Here is a 10438-nt window from a genome sequence, read left to right on the forward strand (position 1 = left end):
ACGTATTAGTGTGAAAAAAGGAAACAGTAACAAAGATAAATAGTATGGGATCAAATGGAACTTGAAAGTGAATTGATTCAGGACTGTAGTTTTTTCCTTTAAGAAGAAAAGTTTGTATGGGGAAAGAAAGTTAGGAAGCAACAACCTTCCAAAAACATAGGTACTAATTACCTTTGTTCCTAAAAAATATTTTTTCCAAAATATATAAAGATATTCCCTTATGTATACGTGCATGCTGTAACTATGTACTGAGTGTTAACTTTACGATAGGCACTGGGTTATATATTGGTAATAATGAAAAAGGATAAAACATGCCTTCTGCTTCTGCACAGAGCAGTGGAAAGGCTAAGAGAGAGCCACATGAATTTAAAAAAACACATGCAAGGCAGGGAGAGGCAAAGAGGACATAGGACAAGGAGGGGTTAGTTAAGTTTCCCCTGGGATTAAGTTTCAATGACAAGGTGAAAAATTGATTTGAATCTTTTTTTTTATTATTGCATTTTAGGTTTTGGGGTACATGTGCAGAACATGCAAGATAGTTGCATAGGTACACACGTGGCAGTGTGATTTGCTGCCTTCCTCCCCTTCACCCACATCTGGCATTTCTCCCCATGCTATCCCTCCCCAGTTCCACCCCCCACCCCGCCCGGCTGTCCCTCCCCTATAAGATTACCCAGTGATCAAGAAGTTGAAGTTTTAGGTTGCAACATGAAAGGCATAGGATTTTTTTTTTTTTTTTTGAGGCAGGGTTTTGCTCTGTCTCCCAGGCTGGAGTGCAGTGGCATGATCTCAGCTCACTGCAACCTACACCTCCCACGTTCAAGGGATTCTTCTGCCTCAGCCTCCTGAGTAGCTAGGATTACAGGCACACACCACCACGCCTGGCCAATTTTTAAATTTTTACTAAAGATGGGGTTTTGCCATGTTGGCCAGGCTGGTATGGAACTCATTACCTCAGGTGATATTAGTGTATATTTTGATACATATTTATATCAGTGGGTATTCTGATAGCTATAGAATAAGGTATTAAAATTAACTCAGATTTATGTGGGGGGGATGCTAAATATTAAGAGTTTAGGATTTAAAGCAGGGTATGAAAACTTTCTGTAAAGTTCCAGATATCCAGATATCTAAGCTTTGTAGGCCACATATTCCTCTCATAGCTACTCAACTCTTCCACTATAGACCAAAGCAGCTACATACAATTACAAATGACTGGGCACCACTGGTTCCCGGATAACTTTGCAAAAACTGGTAGAATCCAGATTTGGCTCACACACCATAGTTTATCTGTTTCTGATTTAGAATATGTAGAAGCTATGAAAAATAATTAAATTAGATTTTGGAGTACATATGCAGATTTTTAAGTATTTTGCAGAGATTTGGGATTCTAGTGAAATAATCACCAAAATAGTGGATGTAGTACTCAATAGGAAATATTTCACCTCTTACTTTTCTCCCTCTGTTCTTCCTTTTAGAGTCCTCTGGTGTCTATAGTTTCTGTTCTCATGCACATATGTACCCATTGTTTAGCTCCCATTTATAAGTGAGAATATGCAGTATAGAATTTTCTGTTTCTGTATTAATTCACTTAGGATAATAATCTCAAGATTTATCCATATTGCAGGAAATGACCTGATTTCATTATTTTTCATGGCTGTGTAGTATTTAATTGTGTATAAATAACATATTTTCTTAATCCAATGAATGATTGATGGATGCTTAGGTTGATTCCATGACTTCACTATTGTGAATAGTGCTGTGATAAATGTAAGAGTGCAGGTGTCTTTTTGATACAATAATTTTCTTTTTTTTTTTTTTTTTTTTTGAGACGGAGTTTCGCTCTTGTTACCCAGGCTGGAGTGCAATGGCGCAATCTCGGCTCACCACAACCTCCGCCCCCTGGGTTCAGGCAATTCTCCTGCCTCAGCCTCCTGAGTAGCTGGGATTACAGGCACGCGCCACCATGCCCAGCTAATTTTTTGTAATTTTTAGTAGAGACAGGGTTTCACCATGTTGACCAGGATGGTCTCGATCTCTTGACCTCGTGATCCACCCGCCTCGGCCTCCCAAAGTGCTGGGATTACAGGCTTGAGCCACCGCGCCCGGCTGATACAATAATTTTCTTTGGGCAAATACCCAATAGTGGGATTGCTGGGTCAAATGGTAATTCAATTATTAGTTATTTGACAAAGCCCCACAGTCTTTTCCTTACTCAAAAGATATGAAAAGACACTTCTCAAAATAAGACAAACAAGCAGCCAATGAACATATGAGAAAAGTGCTTAATAGCACTAATCATCAGGGAAATGCAAATTAAAACCACAGTTAAATACCATCACATAACAGTGAGAATAATTGCTATCAAAAACTCAAAAAATATCAGATGTGGAAAGGATGTGGAGATAAAGAAATGTTTCAACACTGTTGTTAGGGGTGTAAATTAGCTCCACGCCCATGAAGAAGTTTCAAGCATGAATGTAGTATATTCATGCCTGTGTTGGAAGAAAATCACTCTGGTACACGTATAAATGGTTTGTGAGTGATGTGGGAATGCAGGCATGCAGAATACTTAGAAGACACTAGCTCAGGACCAGCTGCCTAAATAATAAAGGACCACTGGGTATGGGCAGGACTAGATATGTATAAAGGAGATAAGATCTATAGAATTTAATGTTGGATGAAGATTGAAGTAAGGAGAATGAGGAAGATAGGAAGGTGGTAGGTTTATGACTCAAATGACTGGGAGGATAGTACTCTTCAAAGAAAAAGGGGATTAGAGGAGAAAGAGTATTTTGTGGACCTGATGTACATTCACAGTGGGAGAGGTATCAGGATAAAGATGATAATTATATTTAATTTTTATCTTTACATTTGATGGATCTTTCTGATGGTCATTTGTGACTTGAAGAGAGATTCTTGGCTAGAAATTACTCCTTAAGTATAGCTGTATGTCCCGTATATGCAGAGAATGTCTTCTTAGACCTTGATGGATGCCTAAAACCACAGAAATTATCAAATTTTATAATTATTAAGTTTTTTCTGTGCAGACATACCTATGATAAGTTTAATATACAAATTAGGCACAATAAGAGATTAACAACAATTGATATTAAGAAAGCAGAGCACTTGTAACAATATCCTGTCACAAAAGTAATGTGAATCTGGTCTCTCTCTCTCTCTCTCAAAATATCTTACTGTACTGTAATCACTTATTTTCTGATCTCAGTTGAACACATGCAATTGAAACCATGGTGGTAAAGCCATGCATAATGGGGGACTACTGCAGTGATTACCTTGTGGGTGGTATTTTGATCATATTTAAAGTCATTTTCAAATTGGCTAAAAAATCTAAGAGTGGAAGAAGAAGAATACCAAAGACAGAATTGTGGACAAAACTACTCTAAGGGACTGCAAGGGAGGCACAGAAAGGCAGATGTAGGAATAAAATTGACAGTCAAAATGTATGTATGCAATCCAGACTAAATCATTAGTATATAGAATAACTATCATATAAATAGAATGCTATTAGGTTATGGTAAGTAGCTGTTTTTTAAACATAACATCAAATCACTCTAAGAAGTGAATCCAGATGCTGGAGAGAATGTGGAGAAACAGGAACATTTTTACACTGTTTGTGGGAGGGTAAATCAGTTCAACAACTGTGAAAGACAATGTGGCCATTCCTCAAGGATCTAGAACTAGAAATGCCATTTGACCCAGCAATCCCATTACTGGGTATATACCCAAAGGATTATAAATCATTCTATTATAAAGACACATACACACATATGTTTATTGTGGCACTGTTCACAATAGCACAGACTTGGAATCAACCCAAATGCCCATCAGTGATTGACTGGATAAAGAAAATGTGGCACATATACACTATGGGATACTACACAGCCATAAAAAAGGATGAGTTTATGTTTTTTGCAGGGACACAGCTAAAGCTGGAAACCTTCATTCTCAGCAAACCAACACAAGAATAGAAAACCAAACACCACATGTTCTCACTCATAAGTGTATTGAACAATAAGAACACATGGACACAGGGAGGGGAACATCACACAATGGGGCTTGTTGAGGGATAGGTAGCTAACGGAGGGATAGCAAGGGGTGGGAGTTAGTGGAGAAATAGCATTAGGAGAAACACCTAATGTAGGTGATGGGATGATAGATATAGCAAACCACTGTGGCACATGTATACCTATAAAACAAACCTGCGCTTTCTGCACATGTACCCCAGAACATAAAGTATAGTGAGAAAAAGAACAAAGAACCTGCACGTATATTAAAGTTCATAAATACACCAAAATCAGCCTATTTTAATGCATGTAATTTTAAAAATCAGAGAAAAAATAAACGAATCCTAAAATCTAGACATAAAGAATGACTTTGTAGCAATTTTTTTAACAATTGATTTAGATATTTTGGTTTATTGTTAAATATAATACTTTTTAGTGACTAAATTACTTTTAGAATATCTTTTAGAATATTGGTTTAAATGCATTGAAAAATATGCATGCTCATTATAACAAAGTTTCAAATCATACACAGCTAAAGATGACCAAAGCATTATAATTAGAAACAACATTATTAAATAACCATCATGAGCATTGACTCAATTATCTTGCTGGCTTCCTGGGAAAGTAAAGAAATAGAATAAAATACAGCAGAAAATGAATGAAGTCAGAAGACAAAAAGAAATGTAGCAACACACCATCTTGTCTGCACTCCCAGGAAAATAAGAAGGTTCCCATTCAGCTTAACCCCCTTAGTAGAATTCTGTTCCTCCAGCTGAATAAACTTAGCATATTCCAGGAACCACCAATGAGTATAATATTTTTATACATACTTTTTTGATTTTATGCTCTCTTTCAAATCACTATTAATTATATTTTTTTCATATATTTTGTATGACTAAACTTTGAAATATATACTTTTTATGAAAAAAAATGACAATTTCAATCGTACCATGTAATGTTCTTGTTTCAAATACAAGTATATCCTTCTTCAATTACCTCTAGAAAATTGTAGAATGCCAATCTCTCTCAGACAGCGTGTTTTTTCTTTATCCAATTATCAATTCTATCTACATATCACATGAGATATAATTAGAAATATATTTTGAAGTCATCTATTTTATTTTATTCATCTAGTTTATTACTTATACTACTTTGAGTAACAGGTATATAAAATATATGAGCTTTAATCAAAGAATGACAATAATGTCTTAGCACCTGACACATCTGAATATTGTTTATACATTTATAATTTTTATGAATAATCTCTATTATGGTGGTGTTTCCTAAGTAAACTTTGCTATTAATCTTTTATTTTTACATTCAGCACCCTCTTAGCTGTTGTTTTTGAAATTTAATAAAATGATCTTAAAATCAAAGGCAATAACGGCTCTGCTAGAATATTGAACAACTGGCAAGAATGTTTAAAAACTTACTCTGTAAGAATTGAGAGAATAAATAATAAGGTGTCTGTAAACAAGCTGACCTGGAAGCTGCATAGGAAAAGTCATGCATATCAGAAGAACAAAATAAACTACAAAAAATACAAATAGCCCTTAAAATGTGTGAAAAGATTGCATTATGAAGTTAGTATTATTTCAGTGAGAAATATATTAGTTATTTAATCAACAGTGAAATTCCCGACACAACAAGCAAGTGGCATATCAGGCCTGTTACAATATACAAAAATAATTTCCGAAATTAGAAATATTTATATATGGTGGATTGGAGAGTACTCATATACGTTAACTATTATAATCATTTGGAAACTATCGACTTTAAAAATCAAGGTTAAGTAACATAAACTCTGATCCAACAATTAAACAACAGATAATCACTTCAGAAAAGCACATTACCTATATATTAACAAATAGATATTTATTTATTTAAACACACAAACACAAACACAAGCACACAAAATTACCCAAAAATGATATATTGTGAGACAAGGAAGCAAATAAATGCCCATTATTAAAGAAAGATTTTTCAAAATGTCAAAACCAACAATGGTAGATATATGCCAGTTGATTTAGAGAGATTTCTGTGATTAAGGTAATTATGGATAAGATGAACCAATTTTTGAACAGTCGCAATTGATCTTAATTCTTCCTGTATTTTCAGATATATAAATTAAGCGCAAATACAAGAAAATATCCTAATAAATTGACATGGATTAATGATTGGCAGCGTTCTTATGGGAAGTAAGAGAAGAGGCCAGTTAGACAAATTTTAAAAAGAAAAGAAAAGAAAAAATCTACTAAAAGAATAGCACATATGATAGTATCTTATTTGTATATTTGTCCAAACTTTTAAAGATACAAATTTTTAAATATCTGTATAAAAATTTTAAAGAACCATAAAAATTAAAGTTCATTCTTGGATAATTGAAATGCTTCTCCTTGATATTGAACTGTGAAATCGATCTCTCAGATCAGTTTTTTTACTATAGAATTTTACTCGAGAAAGATCAGTCAAAATGAATTCTAGTCGCAGTAATTCAATTCACTTCATAGTTAATATGTTTGCTTCTTTACTTTATGCAGTTTTCTTTTTATGTATGCTTAATATTAATATGTATGTATCAGTGAATAGAACACATATATATTTTTTCATAGTTTCTTCTAAAAACATATCCTTCAGTATATATCTCCCTCATTTCAACTATACCAAATTTTACAAGGGCTGAATAAAGTTATAATATTGAATGAGATTAAATGTAACATGTCAAAGATTAAGAGTAACGGCAAGGTCTCTTACTATTTTTCAAGATACACTAATAAGATATTGCTTTTGACTCTGCAAAAGATTAGGGGACAAATCTATAATTTCTATGAACCATAAACATTTCTTTTTTTTTTTTTTTTTTTAATTTTTTATTGGATTATAGGTTTTGGGGTACATGAGCAGAGCATGCAAGACAGTTGCGTAGGTACACACAGGGCAGTGTGCTTTCTTTTCTTCTCCCCTTCACCCACATTTGGCTTTTCTCCCCAGACTATCCCTCCCCACCTCCCCCTCCCACTGGCCCTCCCCTTTTCCCCCCAATAGACCCCAGTGTTTAGTACTCCCCTTTCTGTGTGCTCATCGTCACTGATCATCAGAACCATAAACATTTCTAAATAATGTTATCGTTAAAGACAATGTCTTTGTCTAATTTGGTTAGAAATGCATATTTATACATTTGAGTATATATATGCATACATATATGCTTCTATGATGAGTTCACTAACCCTGAAAATTAGATCTTTTGGTAGACTGTGCAAAGCAATTTCAGAGGGGGACAAGCTTGCTGCATCAAACCTCAACTTTCTGTCTAAAAACAATTATAACAACCAGAAAATGGCATTGAAGGATAAAACTTGCAGTTTGGGAACGCTAGCATATGAACAAATCTTGTAACAAATTTCCAGTTTTGGCAATGGTATCTCTCTAAATTTAGTAAAATTTTACAATCCTTTTATTCCCTTTTAAAATATTGTATTATTTTTTGATCATGCACAAAATTATTTTTGTTAATTTTAAACACAAATAATAAAACACATTAACTGTACATCTTCTTTGAAACGTGGGTAATAAAAATTCCTAATTTTCAATGTTAGATCCCCTGTGTGCCTTCTTTCCAATTTTATTTCTCTTTCTCTGTTCAGGAGAGAAATATCGCCCCAATTTTATGTTAACCACTCCCTTTCTTTTTTATGTCGTTTTGCAATATATACATGCATTCCTTTTTTCATACTTTGCTTTGCATTCGGAATTGTATATAAATTAAATCATCATGTATATCTTATGAATTCTGCAACTTTATTTCTTTGCCTCAAAATTTTATTTTGCTTTCTGTTATTTTTATTTCCATTTTAATAACTTTGGTTTGTTTGACATTTTTTGCTTTTTTTCTACTTTCTCCCTCTAATTTAGATATTAAGCACACTATTTTTTTAAAGTGTTTACCATCAGCATTTCTACATGTATAATTTAAAGGATTTCAATTTATTAAATACCCTTAATATTCTTCTGAGAAAAGAAATAAAATCAATAATTTAAATCACATTTGCATACCAATTTTTCTGTTGTTTAGTTATTAGATCTCTATAGCTTTATTTAATACTACAAAATAATATTACTATTGTTTTATTATTATTTATTATAGTTTTTTATCTATTTCAATAATAATGTATTTATATATAAATTTAGTTATAAGTTATGAGTTAGCTAAAATGCCCTTAATTACAAGCCACAATGAATACAACTAATAAACAAGATTAGCACTTAATAACATTTTCTGAAAACTGCAACATTTGAATATTATAACCTATGGAAAAACATACATCAAGCTTTATTTGGGACTCCAAAATAGTTTCAACAATAAAGTTCAAAAATAAATTATTCAATTGATTTACAATTTCTCTGCACATTTAAGCACGGAATCTCATTACATCTTCCTAACAACCTAGTGAAGTAAAGTAGCAAAATTCTTATTTTTTAGAAGAAACCATGGAGCCTAAGAGAAGCAATTGTCTGAACACAAATACCTGTTGGTTACAGAGCAAGTTCTTGTTCTGAGTCCAGGACACTTTGCAGGATGTCCAGCTAACTATAATGAATTTACTGAGCTGTGCTCCCTCCATTTATGAGTACTTTACCTCACAGTGTAAAAGTGTTCCTATTTCTCCACATCCTCTCCAGCATCTGTTGTCTCTTGATTTTTTAATGATTGCCATTCTAACTTGCATGAGGTGGTATCTCAATGTGGCTTTGATTTGCATATCTCTAATGATCAGTGATGATGAGCATTTTTCATATGTTTGTTGACTGTATAAATGTCTTCTTTTGAAAAGTGTCTCTTCATATCCTTTGCCCACCTTTTGTTGGGGTTGTTTGTTTTTTTCTTGTAAATTTGTTTAAGTTCTTTGTAGATTCTGGATATTAGCCCTTTGTCAGATGGATAGACTGCAAATATTTTTTCCCACTCTGTTGGTTGCCTGTTCATTCTATAGATAGTTTCTTTTGCTGTGCAGAAGCTCTTTAGTTTAATTAGATCCGATTTGTCTATTTTGGCTTTTGTTGCCATTGCTTTTGGTGTTTTAGTCATGAAATCCTTGCCCATGCCTATGTCCTGAATAGTATTCCCTAGGTTTTCTTCTAGTATTTTTATGATGTTAGGCCTAATGTTTAAATCTTTAATCTGTCTGGAGTTAATTTTTGTATAAAGTATAAGGAAGGGATCCAGTTTCAGCTTTCTGCATATGGCTAGCCAGTTTGCCCAACACCATTTATTAAATAGAGTATCATTTCCCCTATTATAGTTTTACCTGCTTACTTATTTATCTCTTAGCTTAACTTTTGTTTATGTTTACTAGGCAATCTATCTGGAATCTTTTCTTGTGTGTGAGACATATTCATATCTTCTTTCTGGAGATTCTCTTAGTAACAAATGCATCAAAAATTATTCATACATCATGTTGTGCTTTCCAATATGGCTACTGAAAATTTAGCTGTTGGTTTAAAGTCACTCCTTTGGAATAAATATAATTTGTTTTCCCTGGCTGCCATTAAAATCTTCTTTAGTTCTTTGCTGTTTTGCTGTTTCACTTTGGTGTGTTTAGGGTTAGACTTTCTTATTTACAATGTTTGAGAGTTATTGAGATTCTCAAATTTGAAAATGTGAGTCTTTCACCAAGCTTTGTCCACCATTATTACTTTAAGTATGGACTCTGCACCATTTTCTCTCTGCTTTCCTCCTAGTCCTCTTATTAGCCAAGTGGCGAAGCTTCTAGATTCTTCTCTGTATTCTTAATGTTTCTTTTAGAAATACCACAGTAATATCTTTTTATTTAGCTTTCATTCTTTTTTCTAGCCTCATCTAATTAACTAGGTAATTGTCCATGTATTCATCATATGAAACCACTTTTTGCCTCCTTCAGTTTGTTTAGTTGTTATTCATGTGTGCTTGACAATTTTATGTGTCTTTTTTCTTTCTCAATTTCTATTTACTTTTTTATTTAGTCAGTTATATTGCACACACTTATTTGTTGTACTCTTACTATTAATATTATATTCCTTCGGGTACGACTATACTGTCTTTTATCCTTTTGGTCTTGCTGATTATGCATTTGTTTCTTGCACATCTAATCTTTGTTAACTCATGTCCCTTAGAATTTTCGTTTATAATAATATTTGAGGTCTTGTTTGAAGACCAGTGTTCTACTCAAAATAATTTACATTTTGTTTTCCCATTTGCTTGGTGACATTATATTTTACAATGACATTAATACATTCCTTAGAGTTTTCCAGATACATATAAGACTCTGAATTCAGGTCGCATGTTCAGGTGAAATTTTTGATTTTGAATTCTTAACAAAGATATTTTCCCTGGTACACAATGCAAAGTTTCAGAGAAGAACATTTCTTGCTGC

The sequence above is a fragment of the Callithrix jacchus genome, chromosome 3 (assembly GCF_049354715.1).
Source record: "Callithrix jacchus isolate 240 chromosome 3, calJac240_pri, whole genome shotgun sequence".
Classification (NCBI taxonomy): domain Eukaryota; kingdom Metazoa; phylum Chordata; class Mammalia; order Primates; family Cebidae; genus Callithrix; species Callithrix jacchus.